The following is a 21,935-nucleotide window of genomic DNA, read 5'->3' as shown; positions in this document are numbered from 1 at the left end:
TGAATGATATAGGATGGGTCCTTGATGGACATCGAATGCTGAAGTCTCGAATCAATCAATTCTGACAGTAGGCAATTTATGTAAAAACTTGATAATGGTCCATCATTTTATTTTGCCTAAACGTTACATACTTTTTTATTATATTCTATTTTTAACGAATGATTCACTCCAGTCCAAACAGCAAATAAGAAGACTTCTGCTTCTGCAACGTTTAGTTGTCCCTGAATTTGGAAAAAATAGTCATGATTCTTATCTATGACAAAAGTGTTATTTTTTGCATTGTAGTTCAAATATTAAATTTTTTTTTTAACCGCATCTTCCGCATTCATGTCTTTTGCCGGAATTAGACATTTAACTTCTACTAGTCCCATTTTCCCTTTTTGATATGGGAGTGTATAAAGTAAATTTTTTAGATATTTCTCGTTATACTTTTAAAAAGTTATTATTGTCATTTTGATCATTAGGTAAAGTAATTTCGATATCAGTTTTAAGTTTTTTGATACCTGCAATAATAACGTCATAATCGCCTGCACATACTTAACGATTACATCCTGTATACAATCCACCATCCACATTCATAATGTTTTCCTGTCCTCCTCTCCTTTACGCTGTTCACCGATACATTTTAAATGAGTAAATCTGCTACCACTGAAGATCAGCAAATTTTCACCACTGTTGTCGATTATTTGTTTTTCATTTTTAATCAGCAATTGGGAATCATCAGTTTTGTTTTTTGCAGATTGGTGATGTACCCTAACAATACGTCAAAAAGGGAAAGCATCAACGAATTATCGTATTCGTCCTCTTTTTTTATTCTTCGCGTCTCTGTTACTTCTGTTTGTTTAGTTCTCAACACCCACTGAATTTTCTATGTTATTGTGATCTTCCATTACATCTGAGTTTTGATGATGTGATGATAATCCATTCGTTTTAATATTGGTACTTAGAGTTGGTAGACTAAACTAGAAATGGCGGACTAAATTTGTCAGCGCGTCTGTAAGATCTATACATATAATAAAATCGTAGGAAAGTCAAAACTGTACATTGAATATTTTTTTAAAAGAATACATAATCCATGATCTATAATCGATATAGAAGCCAAAAATATAGTTTTTAGAATTTTTGTCTGTTTGTCTGTTTGTCTGTTTGTCTGTTTGTCTGTTTGTCTGTATGTTTGACCGAGCTAATCTCGAAAAGTGCTGCATAGATTTACTTCAAATTTTGCATGAATATTCCTAAGAGGTCGGATGAGGATAGTTTAAACATATTATCATGATATCACCTTCGGGGGAGGAGCTGTGAGCCTTTATTTTTCTTACATATTCCGTGTACTACGACAGCGTACAATCTAAAGACTCATGTTTAAATGTTGGTTTCGAGTAAGCCATGCTATTATCTAGCTTTACAAAATAAAAACTATGTCATTTACGTAATTTTGGCAGAGAAACAGTTAAATGAATCTTAGCAGTATAAAGACAAATTTGAAACAGCGCCATCTATGAAGTGTTAGAAAAATCAAACACACGTTAACTATTGGAAATTAATAATCAAATGACGCATATATACCTAAATGTTGTTTGACAATATCTAGATTGACACTATAAAAATTATGCCATTTAAGTAACTTGGGAAGAGAAACATAGTTTAAAGAATGTAAGTTGTATAATGTTAATTTTGTAACAGCGCCATCTATGAGATTTCGTAAAAATCAAATCAATATAGATGTTAACACTACTGAATACACAGTTGGAAATTAATAATTTAAATATAATTATGTTATTTATTTAACTCTTTAGCCCATATCTTCCCTTCCCTATAAGGTATATTTCGTGTAAATAATAAATATACTACATTTTTTTAAAGTGAGGGTAGATGTTTATTATTTTAAGTAAAACTAGACACCATTATCTACAGTTAATCTAATATTGATTGCGTTCATTAGTTACAATTTTAAAAATCTTCGTATTTTATAAATTTACTAGCTTACCGCCCGCGGGTTCGTCCGCTTTGTCTAAAACCTAATAAATTATATACTAAAACCTTCCTCTTGAATCAGTCTATCTATTAAAAAAACCGCATCAAAATCCGTTGAGAAGTTTTAAAGATTTAAGTATACAAAGGGACATAGGGACAGAGAAAGCGACTTTTTTTATACTATGTAGTGATATTTATAAAGTAATAGAATGCCATAAAACCAAAAATATCAAATGCAATCTTCGTGTTTTGTGAATTTTCACCATCATGCGTTCCCACAAAAAGTAAGTTGTTACTTATAGGTATTTATTTTTTATAATGATAGCAATTCATGTTTTTTGTTGGTAGGTATTATATTACACTTTTAGAATGAAATAATAAAATGATGAATTCTTTTATTATTTTGAGGTGCATTGGGAACAGTAGTTTTTGATAAAATTTTATTTGTAAGTAGCTTTTTTTATAGATTTACAGTTAACTTTTGATTTTGTTATTCACAGATTCAATGCTCATAAAATTATATCGCCTTTGGAAGACGATTTCTGCTGATATTTTTACAACACCACTTGAAAATTGATGATTTGATGGTAAAGATAGTAGCAGCGAGGATTAAGTGGAAATTAGTAATCATCCGCTTCGTCAATTTTTGACTGAAGTTAATGTCCAACGTCCAATGGTTCAATCATTGGAAGTATCTCGGGAAATTTTGGAGGATATTTTTCAGGAAGGAGAGGAGGGGCAGCCAACCACATAACAAACGACTACGTTTTAGTACCGAAAAAAATGTTATTCCAAATGAAACGTAAATTTTGCACTCACAACAGCTGTACAAGTAATGTTTTTATTTTGACTTTGCGGTTATCTGATTATAATATTTATCGTTATGGCTATACCGACCGTACTGGGATCAGAGTACATGATACAGTTCATCATCCAGGATTGCTAAGAGCATTTTAACACTGAAAAAGATGTTTTCTTTGAATCGTAGTTGCTTCATTTATTTATTTTTAATCATTTTACATAATATGTTTTATATTTTATAAATATAATATCATTTTCATTATTTAAGTAGATAAAATAAATTATGTAACGGTTTTATATGAATACACAGTATATTTATTAGGCGACGGTGATTTCTTCCAGGCAAAAGATATTCATCAGCTCAATAAAATTGAATAGTATGTTGTTAGTTATTCTTTAGATTCACAATTGTAATGAGCATTTCCGCAAGCAAGTTGTATCGTAGTTTAGATATATCATAGTTTTGACATATTAAAGTTCCAACAAAACCCTCAAATTTTTGAGCAGGGTTGAGCAAGATAATTTGAAAAATGTGCCGCGTTAAGTATTATAGAAAAGGTTAGTTCGTTGGTAATTATTATTTCTTCTTCATTTACATGTTGTTAGTAAAAATAAACTTTGACTAACAGTCAAAGTATATTTTAACTAATACTACTTAATATCTATTATACCTACTTATGTTCAGTATTTATCTGTATTATTCATCATCATCAGCCCATATACGTTCCCACTGCTGGGACACGGGCCTCCTATGAGGGTACAGGCCATAATCCACCACGCTGGCCAAGTGCGTGTTGGCGGATGACACGTCATGTCATCGAACTTTTTAATTCTTCGACATGTCGGTTTCCTCACGATGTTTTCCTTCACCGTTCGAGCAGTGGTGATGTTACAACATGCGCAGATAAATTGAAAAATCAATTTATTTCCTGCGCGCTCGCCTGGTCTCGAACCCCGGACTTATCGATTCGAAGTCCGAGGTCTCACCACTGAGCCACCACTGCTTATCTGTATTATTATTGCTTGGTAATTAATATATTTTCATGTCGTGTACCTAATTATAAACATAAGTTTGATGTGTAATTAGCTGGATTTATTTTTACACACTCACAGACTTATATTTTATGTTAAAAGAGTGTTAATAGTGTAAATCATGATATTTTTTCACAATTAATAATAATCCTTTTTTCTAATGGTGTTGGCATTAAATTAAACCGCGCTGTCGTTTCGTTCACAAAAAGTGATGTTATGAGGAGCATATTCGGTCCTCATATCATAAAAAATCTGTGCGAAAACAATAAACACGTGTGAGGCCCTCACGGCAGATCGGGGCGGTCTGACGCGAAGTGGGGACAGCGTTGTCACTGTATCGCTCTTGCCACGCTGTTCAACAGACTTATTCGATAGTTCAGTTTTGTGTTAAGACCGCTGCAGCTGTGACAACCAACCCGTGAGACAACCAAACCCGGTCTCCCCTACTATCCCGTGAGACCGAAACCTTCACTGAGAGGGTATGACGTCTCACAGCTGATCGCAAACGGCATATTGTACTATCCCGTGAGACCGAAACCCTCACTGAGAGGGAATTACGTCTCACTACTGATCACGACAGTCATATTTTATCTCGAGAATCTGAAACTTTACTCAATATGAAGACCGTTTGACAAATGATAGGGTGCATCATAATATTATTCGATCTCTTGAAGATGAACATGAGTATAAGCAATGACTAGAGTAGGGACGCGAATATTACAATTATATGAGACAAGAACGATTAATAAGTTTGTTTAATGAAAGATTAAGAATTGAAACTATTCGGTCTCTGGAAACGGACGAATAGCGAGAGGGCCGTCTTACTGCAGACAGATTTCGTCATAGTCTTAATGACTTGAGGTAAACAATCTACGAATTCGGTGGTGTGGTCTGACAATTATAAAAGTGGGTTTGCTTATAACCTCACAATTGATTACAGATCATCTTCTGTAAAGGCGTAGTATGTTCTTTTTGTAATGCTTTAAAGTGTAGTAAGGAGTCGGCTTTCATTTGAAGATACACCGGAACCTTTGAAATCACTACTTTTAGAGGAACATACTGTGCAATGTAAACTGTTATTAGACAATATTCGCTCTTATAGTAGCGCGTTTCAAATGATCCTTTGGTGCTCAATAATTATCAGAAGGTCCGTTCATGCTTACTTATAAGATACAAGGTCAAGTTTACCATTTGATAGGATCCCTTTTGCCTGTAGGCCAACCTAAGTTTGTTTAAATAGGTATATTTTGTATTCGACTACAACGAATAGTGGAATACAAGAAATCAATATTTCTCAAATTTAAAACTGAACTCATTTCACAATTTTATTACAGGTTAATTCGTATGTATGCAGTTTTAAATCGACATTAGAAGCTTTTCCTCAAGATGGTGATATCGGCACTCAGGAACTCCCTGGACGTGTTATAACGCCCAGGCCACAGTATTACAAATTTTTCCTAAAATAGAGCAACGAATGTATTTTCGTATAGCAACGGAGGGGAACTCGCGGGGGGTCAAGTGACGCGTCACGCGGGCCACTTACCACAAACATGCTTAGTTTGTGGTACCGAGCGCGAAAGAAAGTCATCGTGTTTTTAGTAAAGTTACTATGTTAACTAACGTAATTTAATACTTAAGTACATATTCTATAATGGTGTGCTCAAACTGTTAATCTACATTTAATTTAGATTATTATATTTTGATACTAAGTAATGTAGAATTTAAATCACATTCATTCATGTTTTCTTCAGATTTTAAGATTTTCTTATCAGAGTGTTCAATTTTAATGTAAGTATTTAAATTTTATAAGAGACAATAATTAAGAACATTCAAAAATAAAGTGTCACGTATTTTTTTTAAACGACGAATGACGAAAAACGACCTAATCGCGGACGAAGTCGCGGGCAACAGCTAGTCAGAATATAAAACCATCATCCTGTATTTAAGTTACAAAATTAATAATCAAACAAAATGCCGCTACGTTGAAAATGACTAGAAGAAAAAATTAAAACACCTCGGATCAATTTTGGAGTAAACAAATCATTTTCCCCGTATGGGGATTTCCCCGGATGAACTTGGGAAGTTCAAGTTCTCAATACAAGTTTATATTATATTTCGTATTTCTCAAACGAAAAATAAACATTTTTGGAACTTCAAAAAAATTATATTATAAGATAATTTATGAGCTTACTTTAGTTTTAAAGAAATATACATCCCTTTACTGACACCCCGTAAAATAAAGAAATTGTTGCCAATCACCTTTGCAATCTATTTGGTTTCATTAACTTTATGTTCGAAGATAATTTTTTTTTCTAGTAGTTACACGCGTATTTTTTTCGTTTATTTTCCATATCGAAATCAAATGTTTAAAAATACGAATATTTGCACAAAACTAAGATAAAAATAATCAATTAACAAAAATATTAAATTTAATGAAGTAGAGCAACTTTCACTTCGGTATGATGGAAAATCGAGCGTAGAGCACACGTCAGAACGCTCCGGCCCAAGGAGCGCGACTAAAGAAATTCGCTAGGATTTTTCCTAATTATTTTAAATATTTTTTTAATATTTAAAGAATTATCAAAATTCAAAAAAAAATTTTTTTAAAGGATTAATACTCATTGGTCTTCAACCAACTCGAATAAATTAATGGAAAAAATAACTTTTAGCAGTATTTATCAATAGATTTTGTAAGGCAAAAAATGGGAAATTTAATGAATTTATAACGTTCTAATTAAGAAAATCATAAGTTTTTCGGCAATTGTATTCAGCAGTTTTTAATAACGACTATATAAGGATAATAATGCGCTGATCAGATTGTGTAAATTGTAATCGGTTGCAACGTAGTGAGTGCACAAACTTAGCTCGAAATGTCTTTGGGGGAAAGAGACTTATCTTGAAGGCCTGATTAAGGTAACATAAAGTAACTTTATAAATGTGAAAAAATTCACGCGCATTGCGTATATAACACTAATTGATAAACAAGAAAAAAAAATCAGTTTATCATTTCATTAGCCGGGAAAAAATTGTCAAATAACTTGTTGAAAACGCAATTTTGCTAGACTGCAGCCTTAATTATAAAAATATTTGTTTTATTCATTTATTTATTTATAAACTTTTCTAGTTAGTTTAGCCGTTTATTTTCATTCAATACGGCAAAGGACTGATATATAGAAATATAAACTCATTACTAAATTAAGTGTTGACTTTGGAATCAAGGGCAAATTGACTTGTTAACTAAATGAAATGAACCAAAGTTTCAACTCATTGAACCGTTATTGACAAATTGGTGAATGATTAAAATAGGAACAGGCTCAATATATACTGGGCTTGATTTATTATTAAAACGGAGATAAATTCTCGATTGAGTAGAGAGCTTTACTAGCTGTTTGAACGGTATATGCTCCGTTTTTTGGCGGATATTTTCATTGGTAATGGATTTACATTATATAATATTACATTATATATTTATACATTTAGTGTATTACATAATATTAAATAGTATGGTTGGATTATAGATTTGGTACCACCACTTTTTCTGAACTCAACATTTCATCAAACAGATTTTTGCACGCCTCATAAGCGAAGCGTTGAGGTGGGTACTACTGTCACTTCGCGCAAAATATCTGATTTTTCAAACTTAAAATGTCTTTATGTATCATACATTGCACTTGTAAGATAATACATACACACACATATTAAGAAAAAACACTATTTTTAACGTTCATGATATTTTTGATGTCATTTTTGTTATTTAAACTAGTTAAAAAACAGTTTAAAAAAGTTCTGTCTTGGACGTCCGTGTGTCTGTATGTGCGGATCCTTTTTCTTGTTAACACGATAGCGACCGAAATACTTTACTAATCGAGTCTTTTTTTTTCTCTTACGCTTGAGTATGCTCAGGAATAGAACCCTTTCATTTTTCAGGGTCTGATTCGATGTGGTTTAATTGTTATTAAATAAACAAAAATAATAATTAATAAATATATTTATTAAAAAAAAATTATGAGGCGTGCACTTTTGGATTTTCCAAATTATTTTGTTATAGATTTAAGCGTAAGTAAAGTACAGATAGTCAGACCACAGAAATAGTAAACAATACAGTTAAATTGAACATGCATAGAATGCATGAATTAATAATTTTATTAAAAAATTTGAGCACTCCAAATATTCATTACTAAATCGTGAAAAAAGTTGGAACGATAGAATGGATTTGTAGATAGCGTAGATAGCTCAAAGCCTATTTATAAGGTACGATGTTATACATGCTAAAATATTTTGTAACACAGTCGATAAACTAGCTACAATGTTATCCACCATAATATCTGTGCCTCCAGTGAATAAGGGAGTAAGACGAGTTATTCCCTTTGGTTTTTATTGCACCATTGGATTCAGCTCGTCAAAATACACAACATATCAAAAGGTCATATCTCTAGCTGCGTCCTAACCCATTTTTTCGAATGACCCAAACGGTATAAGTAGGGTGTGATTAACGGTATAAGTTACCTTATCCATCATTTTAGGCAATCGCAAAGGAACTATTCGTCTCGAGTCAAAAGTACCTACGAACACAAAGACGTATGTGTAGTTATACTTTTTGAATAAAGACTTAATTCATTTTGTTCCATCAGTCCTAACACTATTTTAGTATTAAATGCATTTGTGTAATTTTTCTAACATGAGCATAAAGGAACAACTCTTTTAGTGTCATTGTTTCAAGTGACGGCATGAGACAGTTTGGCATTAATGCCGTGTTGCTATTGGTCTATTAATTGAATACTGCACGGAAACAACACACACTATTCCTTATTATTTTTAAATCGTTTTTTCAATAAATCTGCAACAACAAATCTTTATATTTTTTAAAAAAGGTATTTATCAGTTAACTTGGGATACTAATATATTTCTATGGAAATTAACTATTTTTTGCAATAGATATTAAAAATACAGTTAACACATTAAGTGCATTTAATGATATTATACTCTTTGTTTATATAAATACAGAACGATAATTGAATCATCTAAAAAAAGCCAACAAAAATGTTAAACTTATATTTTCTTCTTATATAATTGGGTAAGTTTTTAAAAAATAACTCGTTTTTAATCATTTTTTAAAAAAATTATCTAACTACAATAATCAAGACAATATTATTATAGTCTATAATAGTCGCATAAAAAAGTATTTAGGTAATATTTAACCAGTCTTGACAATTATGAATATTGTTTTCTCCGCATATAGTGTTTTAGCCACTGTGCTTTGTTAATTTGCCTTTTTTATAGGAAAAAAATCCGCAATATCGATACTTCTTTGGTCCTGCATTTTCATAAAAATTTTATGGATACTCTGGTACCACATATTTTGAAAAAATTGGGCTATTGTCACGTAGAGTCTCTTCAAAGTGCGTGCCACAAGTCGTATTTGCATCCAAGGCACCTTCAAATCTGTGCTTAATTTTTTCATAAAATCTTTGCGGTATTTTCTTTATTTATCTACATTATTTTGATATTATATGATATAGAAATTGTTAAAATTCTATATCATGCCGTAAAATATCGCCACTGACCACCTATAACTTTTCCTGTATTAACTGAACATACTGGAATATGGTTTTCGGGCTTCTCTTATCTCTTTATAGTGCTTGTATCCTCAATGTATACCACCATGACATTGTGGCGTTGCCACTTTTATTATCTACTAGCAGTCCGCCCCGGCTTCGCCCGTGGTACATATTTACGTTTTCTCTACGTAAGAACCATCCTCGTACTTCAAGGAATATAATAAAAAAAGAATTAACGAAATCGGTTCAGCCGTTCTCGAGTTATGCGCTTACCAACACATTTTGCGATTCATTTTTATATATAAGATATTTTATTATCTGTGGCGTTCCGAAACGGAACGCACTTGATCGAATTTTAAATTGATTCGACGATTCATTTTCACTAGGACAATAGCTGTTAATACGCAAAACGCAATACGCAGTTGATACGTAATTAATACCAATACTCAATGATTGTCTCCTGCTAACCTGTACAGACTAGACTCATAGTGGTGACTGGTGAAACATTGTATAGCATTAACAACATAGTACTGTATTATTGAAAGATCGATTAAAGGTTTATTTTACAATCTACGACTTTCATTATACATGGGTAACAAAACCCCATAACATAGGTATTCGGTTTTACTCCGGACAACATCTTCAGCCACCCAAGCCCTTTGCTTCAAGTCCAAATCCAGCGGAGGACAATAATCGTCATTTACTAAAATTGAAGGTTTTTCGTCCTAGTATAAAAGTTTTCAGGATCCCATTTTATACTCAATCTATAGTATAATACTATAGATAATAGATATCATGTGAAACGTGACTTGGAAAAAAATTATTCAAATAAATCACAAAATAAAAATTTGAAACAATTTTAAAAGTTACGAAAAGCCCAATTAAAAGTCAAAATGACGCACAACATCCTCTTTACAACCAAATGGCGGAATTTACCTGGATGAGCCAACTATGTACTGCTAGGTCTCGACGGCTAATAAGTTGGTTCTGGATTTTGCAGTGATTCGATGGTAAATATAGAAGAGTTCATACGTCAAATTTACGTAGATTGGACTTCTAGGGTTAAATGCATAAATACCTAAATGTTGTTTTGTTTTTATTATATAATAACGATAAAAAAAACCCGTTGATTTCATTCGTTTTTCAAGCTACGTGCATAGTTTTTCCACTAAAATGCCTCAATTGAGTCATAAAGTACACAAATTTCAAGCATAATAAGTCACATCATTTCTATAAAACCAAAACTGGCAATAATATAAGTCGTGTTGTGCGATTATGAACATTGTGCATAAGGGCATAAGTCGTTATATTGCAAAGAGTAAAAAAAAAATTATGTGAATACATTGAGTTATTCCATGAAGTACTCGTTCATAAGGCCACAACTACAAAAAAACACGAAAAAAGTATATTTATGGGGTTGTTACAATATGTGTTCATATGTAAAAATATAGTCTAACATCATATCTTACACATACAAGCTTAAAATTTTGAATAAATAAAGATTTAGTATTGATATATAGTTTTTTGTCTCTCCTGAAAAGTGCTGTTTTTGAGTTATTCCCTTATTCACTGGAGGCACAGATATGTTAAAGCTTGGTTAAAGCAAATACAAAGAAAGGGAAGTAAAATTTAGAATATTATTTACTTAACGACCCAGCTTTCGATATATGACTTAGCACATTCGATTAGAGATAGGAAATTAAAGTTGAAGAATGACGTGTTTTATGACTGAAACTGAAAAGCTATTAACGCGGCCATTACTGCCTAGAAAGTTTAAGCGTCGGAAGATAATATCCAAACTTCCCAAGGGTAGCATTAAAAGAAAAAGCGGAAACCGGAGGTCGGACATGTTGGGAAAACTTCCGGGAACGTTTCATACACGGACTTTATTTGTTTCATCCCGAAACAGGGTCAAGCCTAAATAGTGTGTCACTGAGATGACTCGGAACAGACAAGACAGTCGTGATTTATGCTCGTTTGTGAAATCACTGCACACGCTCGGGATTGTACATTTATGCGAACTGTTTTACTTTTTTATTCGCATGTTTGTGATATCATTATTTGAGACGTAAGTTTGTATAACAAACTATACTATATCACTTTCTGATTTATACATTTATTTAATAACAGTATGGACACGGATGACATCTTAATTTTACAATTATTTTACAGAACTTGTAGGTTTGCTTTTGTATCCAACCAAGAGATTGAATAGCATAAGACTACTAAGTTTACACACATGTCTTATTATAAAACAATTTTGATGAAACTTAGCAAAAGTTTGAAGATTAATAGATGTAGTAGTTGAGATTAGTTTGACGTCACACCTCGTTCGCAAAAAGTTTCGGACAAACGGACGAAACTGGAGAAATTACTTTGACCTTTTGTATGAACTCTTATTACCTTTGAACTATGATAAGTTGCGTACAATCGGTCATTCTGTAATTGTATTATTGTGTAAATGTTGTGTGTAACAACTACAATACTTTTTATGTTTCAGACCCAACAATTAATTAAAGTCTAATTAAGTTACGTCAGATGAAAATGTTCAGGATATAACACGGGTCGTAACATGACATTTTGAAGCGGGTCCGACATTCACAAAGACACTAAAATTTATTCAGACTTAGACTCCACCTAAATATATTCTTAGTAACACCTTATGAATACGAAATTCCGGGTTTTAAAATTCTGAGCTAGTTTTCAATGCATACAAACAAGACTGCTATTTCACGCTTACTTATGGTCCGGGAGCCAGCAGCAGATTTTATGACCAAGTTCCTCTCAAGCGGTAATTAGTAAAATGCATCAAAGTATAGTATTATGAAGCCTCGTGAACGTCAGCTGGAGCTCGGTTGGGGGGAAGAGCGGTTGTAGCCTCCCGTATCAGCTGACGGTTTTTCCACCAAGATACAGCCAGCTGACATTTATATTTATCCACAGTTACATATAAGCTATCATCAGGTAAATTTTTGTTTGAGAGGAAATAACGGAAAATAAATTTTTCTTTAAATTTAACTTTCATGTTCGAGACACCAGCTGACGTATAATACACCATGTTGTAACCAGCTGACTGTTTTTTTTCGTTGAGATATTGGGTTAGCTACAATTTGACAAATTTTTAGCTGAGAGGAAATGAATGAATGAATGTATTTTTTTTCCTATGTGCGTGGGAGGCTACAACCGCTCACCCCCCCAACCGAGCGCCAGCTGACGTTCACGAGGCTTTATAATACTATACTCTCATGCGTCTGACGAATTATCTCTTGAGAGGAAATAGTTAACCAAATTTGCACCTGGCTCCCTAACCATTACTAAAAATTGTATCACAACTGTACTGTGCGAATTGCGATACAAGCTAAACGTGTTATTTGAATATTTTCTTACTTCTTTTTTATATGACAAAATTCAATTCAATACCGGTGGGTGTGAAGATTTTTATAAGATAATTTTGTGAACCTTTGATGAAACGATTTTTATTTTAGATATTGCTGCTTCTATTTTTATTAGAATTTCCATGAAAATACACCTACATAATATTTTATGTTTTATATAATAATATCTTTAATCAACCAAATAAGTAGACTCTCACGAAATTAGATCTTAATAAATTAATAATTATTTTATATAGAGTTGATAGATAATTGTTCAATAGTTTAAAGAACAAATTATCAAACTATATCAAGGAAATAAAACTCAAGGAAACATAAGTTACGTCACATATCGTACGTCAACGAAAAATCACTAACGATTTATCCAGAAAATAGATGTACTATTGAGATATTCTTTCGCGAAATAAAATCAAGAATGAACGAATAATAAACGATTTGGCTCGACATGATTTCCACGCTTTGTGATAGGGAGTGGAACGGTCATTAGCCAATATTTTTTGATATTATGTAGGGACTTTTATAATTAGTGTCAAATCTAATTTGACTATGGGGCATTAAAATTAATTATTTTATAGTAAATTATGCACTTAACTGTTTGAATATGCACTGTCATAAAGCCAGAAGTTTTGGAAAAGAGATTAAAAGCGAATAATTTTGAAAATGAAAAAATATTTTATATTAAATGGTAAAAACAACATCAAAGAAGTCATCTGTGTGTAGGTAATTACAAAAAAAATCGGTTATTATAATATCCTTAGTTATTATTTCTAGTAATTACTTAGATACAAATATCTAAATAATAAAAAAGTATCTAACCTTTTTCAGGAATATCATTATGTTAATTGGATTGTGGATTGTAACCATTCAATAGAGAGTGCGTTTCACGAAAGAGTTCCCCTGCCGTTATGTTGGCATACCTGACTGTCAAAAACGAAAATATTTTTTTTTAATCAAAAATGACAGAGAAAATATTCTCCTTTCTTCCTAGCCTTATCCCGTATCTTACGGGGTCGGCTGCCTAGAAAGGAGAATATTTTCTCTGTCATTTTTGATTAAAAAAAAATATTTTCGTTTTTGACAGTCAGGTAAGCCAACATAACGGCAGGGGAACTCTTTCGTGAAACGCACTCTAGTAATCATTCAATGGATAGTAATAATATAAATTATTATATTAAGGGTACTAAAATAAACACATTGACACTTACATAGCTTCGATGCGGCCAACAATGATACAATTTGTTGAATAAATACGAGGATAATCGGCCCTCTGATTAGGGTCAATTAATTTATTGTGGCTTCAAATGATCTGGTTCGTGTGACCAAATAGTTATTTGATACAATGATAATTGGCTTTTATTTAAGGGATGGGTGACCATTGTTGGCTCAAGCTCAATTAACATTATTTTGACCTAATTAAAACTTACTTGACCGCCCCTTTGGTATAGTGGTTAACGCGTGAGCGTAGAACCGAGGTGTCCGCGGTTCGATTCCCGGTGGAGACGAAGAAAAAAAATGTATCTCTCTGGCAGGACACAGAAGGCTGATCACCTACTTGTTCCTAAAGAAAATCGTTCAGTGAATCTATACCCCATATCTCCCTAGGGGACACGGGACTTCACTTGCTTAATTAAAATTCATTTATTAAAATAATATCGTATTACAAGACACTACAAGGTCTAATGAGTGATGTGAATATATTTTCGTTGGTCGAAATTCTGTATTCTCATTCTTACAGTTATCACCTACTTAAGAATGTATTGCGATCATATTGCGATAAAACATAAATTTACAATAAATCTACATTGAAATACGAAAACAAGAATATATTACGCATTGTAACCCAACGAGTATTATGGGAATATTTAAAAAGCGACGACCTATTGCGTATTAACATATTTTAGTTTATGTACTCGAGAACAGTCGAACAGTTGGTCAACTTCTAAATTATTCACCTAATTTAATTATAGTGTAGGCAAAATAATTTGATATCCGAAATTATATTTGATATAGAAATATACACAAATCAGGGGAATATCATATTCTATTACAACCTATTATTATTACCGCAAAGGCTGCACTGAAAAGGGCACCTTTTGCGGTTTCTGCACGGGTAGAAATTAAATTGAATTAAACCAATATGTAACAAATATATTAAGTATACTTTATTCTTATAAAACCATCGACCATCCCCGTCGACCGTCTGCTATAAGTTTGACACGTGACGTGGGGTCCTGTGACGTGTCCAATGTTTTATTATTTATATGTAAAGTGAAGAACCCTTGTTTGAAATACTGTCCGCTCGCCAGAGGGTTTCTGCGTTACAGGAAATGTTGACGACAATATAATTATAATATCATTCACTCTTTTCAAGTACATATTAGAAAGTAAGTTTCTTAGAAATAAATTATGCAACAATAACTAAGGTAATCGAATATACATTTTAAAGTTTTTGTTTACAAAAATGGTACATATAAAATGATTATTCTGGTACATATCTATTATTTTTTATAAGCATACAAAAAGTAAGAATTTTCAAACCGCAAATGTTGCTGGTTCGTGATGATGAAGCAAACATATCGAAATATTTCGTAAAAAATAGGTTTTTATTTTTCCAAATGGGGAAAATAAAAGCCTTAATAATAAAACTAGTTTTTTTTATAGATTTCTTGTTTTATCAAATTACAACAAATGTAACATGATGATGTGTAGATTACTCAGTGTATATGAAGAAAAATTCATTATATATTGGTTTTATATTCAGCATGAAGGGCCTGATTTCAGATTGGAAGGGATCATCCTATTAAGTTGGGATAAAATTCCTCGAAATTCAATTAACTAATTCCAATTCTATTATTGTAAACATTTCAATTAGGGCTTTCGTTTACATCTCACATGCGCAAAATTTTCCGTTATCATAAATAGATGCCTAGTAGGCACTAAAAGTTTATTTTTATTCATACTCTTACAAACAACTATATATTAGATACCTACTTATCTTGAGAATAGTAGTTAGATTTTAGTACTAACCCTAGTAAATAATACTTATCGTGAGAAGAAATACGTGATCTTCAACTAAGATCTTACAAAAACTACCACAAGTCTGCAACATCTGTTCAGAACCCAACTTAGACAAGCGTAATAATAATTCAGTTATATTTTGTTATAGGCCTTTTATTCTACTGGTTATTTCATAGATAATATATCAAAATATATTGCACATTTTTAAGTTTATATTTTATATCCGAAACACTTTTTAGAAAATTTATACAATATCGAACAATAATTATAGAAAAATAAAACATAATATTATATTCAAGAACCAAAAAGAGTTTAGCATTGTATCGATATTTTTAACAGAATTAGCGATGCAATAGTTATTCACAAAAGATTTTAAATTTTAAAACAACGTGAAACTTTACAGTAGGTACGTGCCAAGTATAAAAATTCAGAATCTCCCTAAACCGAGTGAAATATTATTATAATCATGCAAAAAGAAATTTACAGCCAAATAAGGGGAATTTTGTTGCTTTTGCGGCTTTGCCAAAATGTGATGGTCTTTATTTTTTATTAGCCACGGAATGAGTTTTATACGGAAGTGAATACTGCAATTGCTTTTGTGAAATGAAACACGGATAAATATTAGCTGATTATTTTGTTTATAAGAGCAAATTTTTCCATTAATTTCAAAAATATTTTGAGAACATTACATTGTGACATCGTACTTCCTATCCTACTAATATTAAAATGCGAAAGCTTGTGAGGATGTGTGTGTGTTTGTTACTCTTTCACGCAAATACTACTGAACCGATTACAATGAAATTTAGCACAGATATAGAGGGTAACTTGGATTAACACATATGATAAGTTTTATCCCGGAAATCCCACGGGAACGGGAACTATGCGGGTTTTTCTTCGAAAACGCGGGCGGAAAGCTAGATACATTAAAATATTATGTTGGTTGATAGGTGATACAGATTATTAAGTGGGTGCATTTACGTGGCCTGATATAAATTATTGGTACAAGATGATCTATTGTTCTCAGAGACAACTAATTTTCATTATTTCCTTATTTATTTGGTGCTTTAATAATTTTAAATTCTTTAAAGTATTCATAAAGTGAAAGAAAGGAGAAAAAAGGACAATAAAAATACAAAGAAGATTGTCTTTAATTTTTACCTTGTTTCAGAAAACAAAGGATACTTGCCGAGTTGTGTAATTGTTTCAGAAACTTGATTAAATATGGATGATGAATTTGTGGTTAGAGTTTAATTTTTTTATTATTCTAACATCGGAAGCGAACAAAAAGTTATATCATCTAATATAAAACATTATTAATTTTTATTGTAAAGATTTAACTGTGTTTGAATTGCTTCCTTCATTCTATATCAGTATGATTTATCGATAATTTAATAATCTTATACAAAAGCCTGAATTTAAATTAATATAACAAGCCGAAAACAGGATATTAAATTTATAAGCGGAAGCATTTGACGGCTATTTTATTGTTAATTTCCGGCTTAGTAAGAAATGACCAAAACGTGGCTTTCAGCGTGACGAATTTAACTCATTTCTATTACGTTCCGTACAATCAATCACCATTATATTTAAGCTTTCGTTTACCGTAATCAACGTTGATTTTCATCATAAATCACTGACCCATGACTTTAGCTTGTATAGATTCATTTGTATAACAAGTGAAGTTAAAGACGTGGTCATAGTACCCATCACGCCATATAGCGTGGTTGCGTATTTATTTTCTTTTTTAATTTCTAATAATAATCAAATCAAGGTCTATGTGTTATTACTACGTATGTTTTCTAGGTCACTAACCAAAAATAAACTTTACAATTAAATTTATTCTAATCCAATTGCTACTAACTTGTTTTTAATCTTTATACCAACTACAATTATTTTGGATTGTTATTTATATTTCATAGGTATATGTAAATAAAAGAAGATAAAAGAACGATAGTTATCCTGTCGACCACAGCAAAAAATTTATTAGATTTGTAGGATGTGAGCAATAGTCCGCCATTTGCTCTGTCATCCACACGTAAGCAGCAATAACATGGAATATATTGCGTTATTTCCTTTTGGTTCATATTTTTTTATAAAGGTGTACAAATGTTATCTTAAAACCAGGATTTACTTAAAGGCTCTACATTAGACGCTATATATGATACCGTTGACTTTTAAATTTTGAAAACTTGTCACTAACATGTTTAAAAAAAATAAACTTAAATTAGGTATTATTTAAATGTCACTTTCATGTCTTCGAAAATCTGCGAAAATAGCTGCTCAAAAAAGGTCTTGAAAAGCTATGTTTATTGCAAAGTAAGTATCCATACCTTTTAATGTTCGTGTGATGATGATTTATTTAATTTAACATATGCAAATACATTATTATTATACTTTTATGTTTTTAAAAAGTGATCTAATATAAAACTTACTTATAGTAATACTTCGATAGCTTTGATCGTATAAGTCCTTCAACAAAAATAGCCTCTTTAAATTAATTTACTACTTCTTAAAACAGTACTTAGGAGCATCTAGATAACGCTTTAAACTAAACCAATTACCATTTAATTAAACAAGTTTATCGTCCAACAAAGAAATCGCAAATGCTCTTAACAGTAAAATAAAACGTTCATTTCTGCATTTTATAAGGTTATATATTCCTGTATTGACGAGTATATCCCTATTGTCAGACTTACGTCTCGGTATAATTATCCCAAATGGTATACACCAGCACTAATTAATCTTATTAAGGAAAAATCAAAAATTCATACTAAATGGAAAAAGTTTAATAATCCGTGCGACTATGCCGCTTTCTCTCTTCTCAGAGCCCGTGTTAAAAAATTGCAATTAGAATCATACAATAAGTATATACACCGTTGTCAAAATAGCATTATAAATTCACCGAAAGAATTCTGGACTTACATAAAAAACAAGCGCTCTGACCATAGTCTGCCGCAGACAATGTCTTATAAAGGGCGTCTATTAACAAACGGACAAGATATTTGCGACTCATTTAACGAATATTTCCGAAGCGTATTCCAGCCATGCGATCAATCAATCCCCAACTATGCTAAAGAAGCTAATATGTCCGATAACCTTCATTCCATTGAGGTTAACGTGACTATACTTAAAAAAATATTTAAACAACTTCACCCTCGGAAAGGAGCTGGTACTGACGGCATACCTGCAATTTTTATAAGAAAGTGTGAATCTGGCCTGTTATCTCCCCTTTTAATATTATTTAAACGCTCTTTTTCGGAAGGTATTTTCCCTAACAGATGGAAAGAGGCGCAAGTCGTACCAATACATAAAAGTAAATCTAAAACCGATATAACGAATTACAGAGGAATATCAATGTTGAATATATTTGGAAAGCTTCTTGAACGTATTGCTTTTAACAACATATATTTTAGTGCTTCAAGATGCATCCCTAATAATCACCATGGCTTTATTAAATCGCGAAGCGTTATCACCAACTTGCTTGAGTTTACACATGACATAAACAGAGACCTAGATGACAATTCTCAAATTGATGTTATTTATACGGATTTTGAGAAGGCGTTTGATAAGGTGGATCACAATATTCTATTAATGAAACTTTTTGCCATTGGTATTAGAGGCAACCTCCTAAGATGGACGGAGTCCTATATAAAGAATCGAAGTCAAGCAACAGTACTAGGGGGTTACAGATCAGATTTTATTACAGTGACATCCGGTGTTCCTCAAGGTTCACATCTCGGACCGTTATTTTACAACGTATTTATCTATGATCTATATGAATGCTTTTTTAATTCTAATTTCCTCGTATTTGCCGATGACAAGAAGCTTTATAAAAAAATCTGCTCCATAGAAGACTGTCTCAAACTGCAAAGTGATCTCAATCGCCTTTCCCTTTATTACAAAAATAATAAAATATCGGTTAATATAAACAAATGTCAAATAATCACTTTTACACGTAAGAAGAACAATGTTATTAAATTTGATTATAGATTAAATGATGAAATGCTTCAAAGAACAAATCAAATTAGGGACTTGGGTGTTATCCACGACACAAAACTGTCTCATAATGATCATGTCGAGTATGTCATGCAAAAAGCTTATAAAAATCTAGGATTCATACTTCGCACTAGTGATGCATTTAATGACATTCTATGTTTAAAGGTACTCTATTTCGCGTATGTACGTAGTGTGCTCGAATTTGCGAGTTCTATTTGGCGTCCAATCTATCGTTGTCATATTGAACGGTTAGAAAAAATTCAAAAAATCTTTGTAAAAAAGCTAAATTTTTTATGTCATGCTAATCCAGCCGACTATCTCGAATCTTGTGCACTCCACAAATTAAATACCTTGGAACAGCGAAGGGATATTATTGATATGATGCTCTTTTATGACATTGTAAACAATAAGTTGGACTGCCCGAATATTCTCAGCAATATATCTATTCAGGCGCCATCGCTCCGCACTAGACACACACACTTATTCAGAGTACCGCTTGCATCAACCAAGCATCTGCAACACTCAGCTCTTTTTCGTTTGCCAGATATATATAATAAGAAATTTTCTAATGTGGACATATTTAAGACATCTCGCTCAAATTTTAAAAAAGAAATCACTTTTTCCAATAATTCATAATAACTATTATATATAATATAGGTTTCAGTACTTAATTTTTAGTTACTTAAAGTATATATGTACTTACATACTCTCATTCACACACTCACTCACAACAGACTACACACCATACCTACACCTACACTCATCACAATAGTATTTTGTTTATTATTTTAACGTATATCTTTTCCTCCTACTTTCTAATACTCAATTTTCTTTGTCACATGTTTATTATAATAATTCTATTAATGGAATTCCTTTTTATTGGCGTATTGTTCAATTATTATGTAATTATTGTAAGAATAGCTGTAAGGAATCAGAAATAAATAAATAAATAAATAAATTTCTTTGCAGGTGTAAATAGACTCAAACTCGTTACATTAAATTCTTATTTCGGGGCTCAGCACTTTAATTAAGAAATCCGAATAAGACCGAATAACGTTTTCCATTTTCCATTATAAAAGAAGACATTATTACTTAACGGTATTAACATTCTGCACCATAAATATTCTTTAACAATTGTAAGGTAAGCGATACGATTAAATAAAACGGAATCGTTTCATGTAAAAATTCGCCGAATATTTTTAGAGTATATTTTAACACTGACCTCTTATTAATTTTCTGAAATTTTTATCGAAGGTTTGATTTATTCAATTCCGTTTGTCCTAGCTACATACTATTATCCTAAACACGATTATCTTATAACACACATACTAGGATTTTTATATGAATTTCAATGAAAAAGAAATTCTTCACTCTGCTTAATTGCATTCTCTTTATTAAAACGTTTATTGGCATATCGAGTTTGCGTAATATAAAAAATTGTATCCACTTCTGTTATTTAACCCCTTCCATTCCACGGATTGTCTCTCGAAGCAAAGGAAAACGTGCAAAATCTAATTAATTTTTCAATTTATTTGCACATACAATAGATGCAAGAGATTTATTGACTGCTGTAAGTGAAAGAAAATTCTGTGAATAAACGGCAAGAATCAAAAAGTTTGACGACATGTGGCATCTGCCAACACACACTTGGTGGATTATGGGCTAAAGCCCTGTAAGCTCGAATACGAGGGGAAACAAAAACGGGCCATGGGTCGTATAATGTATAATGCTATTCAAAACAGAAAATCGAGTATGATAATAGCAGTAATATCAATCATTCGTAATTAGTACCTATTATTTTATATTATGGGTTCTTTTTTAATTCATCAAAATTTTATTCATATTATTATATTACTAGCGACCCGCCCCGGCTTCGCACGGGTGCAATGCGAATTTTCTGTAGTGTATTACTAAATACACTACAGAAAAACTGTGAACGTTGTACAATATAAAAACATAGCGGCCCGCTCCGGCTTCGCACGGGTATAAAATAGGTATATAGCCGGGCGGCCGGCCGGTACCGCCGCAAACGCTACGTCCCGCAATTTTTAAATCTGTAAGGCGCGGGTCAAACACAAGCGGCGCGGGCGCGGGCGTGCCATAAGCGCACCTCTTGAATCTGTTTTGCACCACGTCCTTCTTATACATTTTGTATGAAAGAATT

The 21,935-nt window shown here is 32.1% G+C and overlaps 1 protein-coding gene across 1 annotated transcript in view; it reads left to right on the top strand.

The window, feature by feature from the left end:
- Ctr9 (RNA polymerase-associated protein Ctr9) overlaps window positions 1-21,935 on the top strand; it is a 331,471-nt gene that overhangs the window by 129,813 nt on the left and 179,723 nt on the right. The gene's annotated exons all lie outside the window — the stretch shown is intronic.

Source organism: Colias philodice, chromosome 14 (assembly GCF_061535455.1).
Source record: "Colias philodice isolate Cphi_HAF_F1 chromosome 14, ilColPhil1 Martin Lab GWU primary, whole genome shotgun sequence".
Taxonomy (NCBI): domain Eukaryota; kingdom Metazoa; phylum Arthropoda; class Insecta; order Lepidoptera; family Pieridae; genus Colias; species Colias philodice.
Note: the sequence above shows the minus strand (reverse complement) of the source record. Positions and strands in the feature narration are given on the sequence as shown.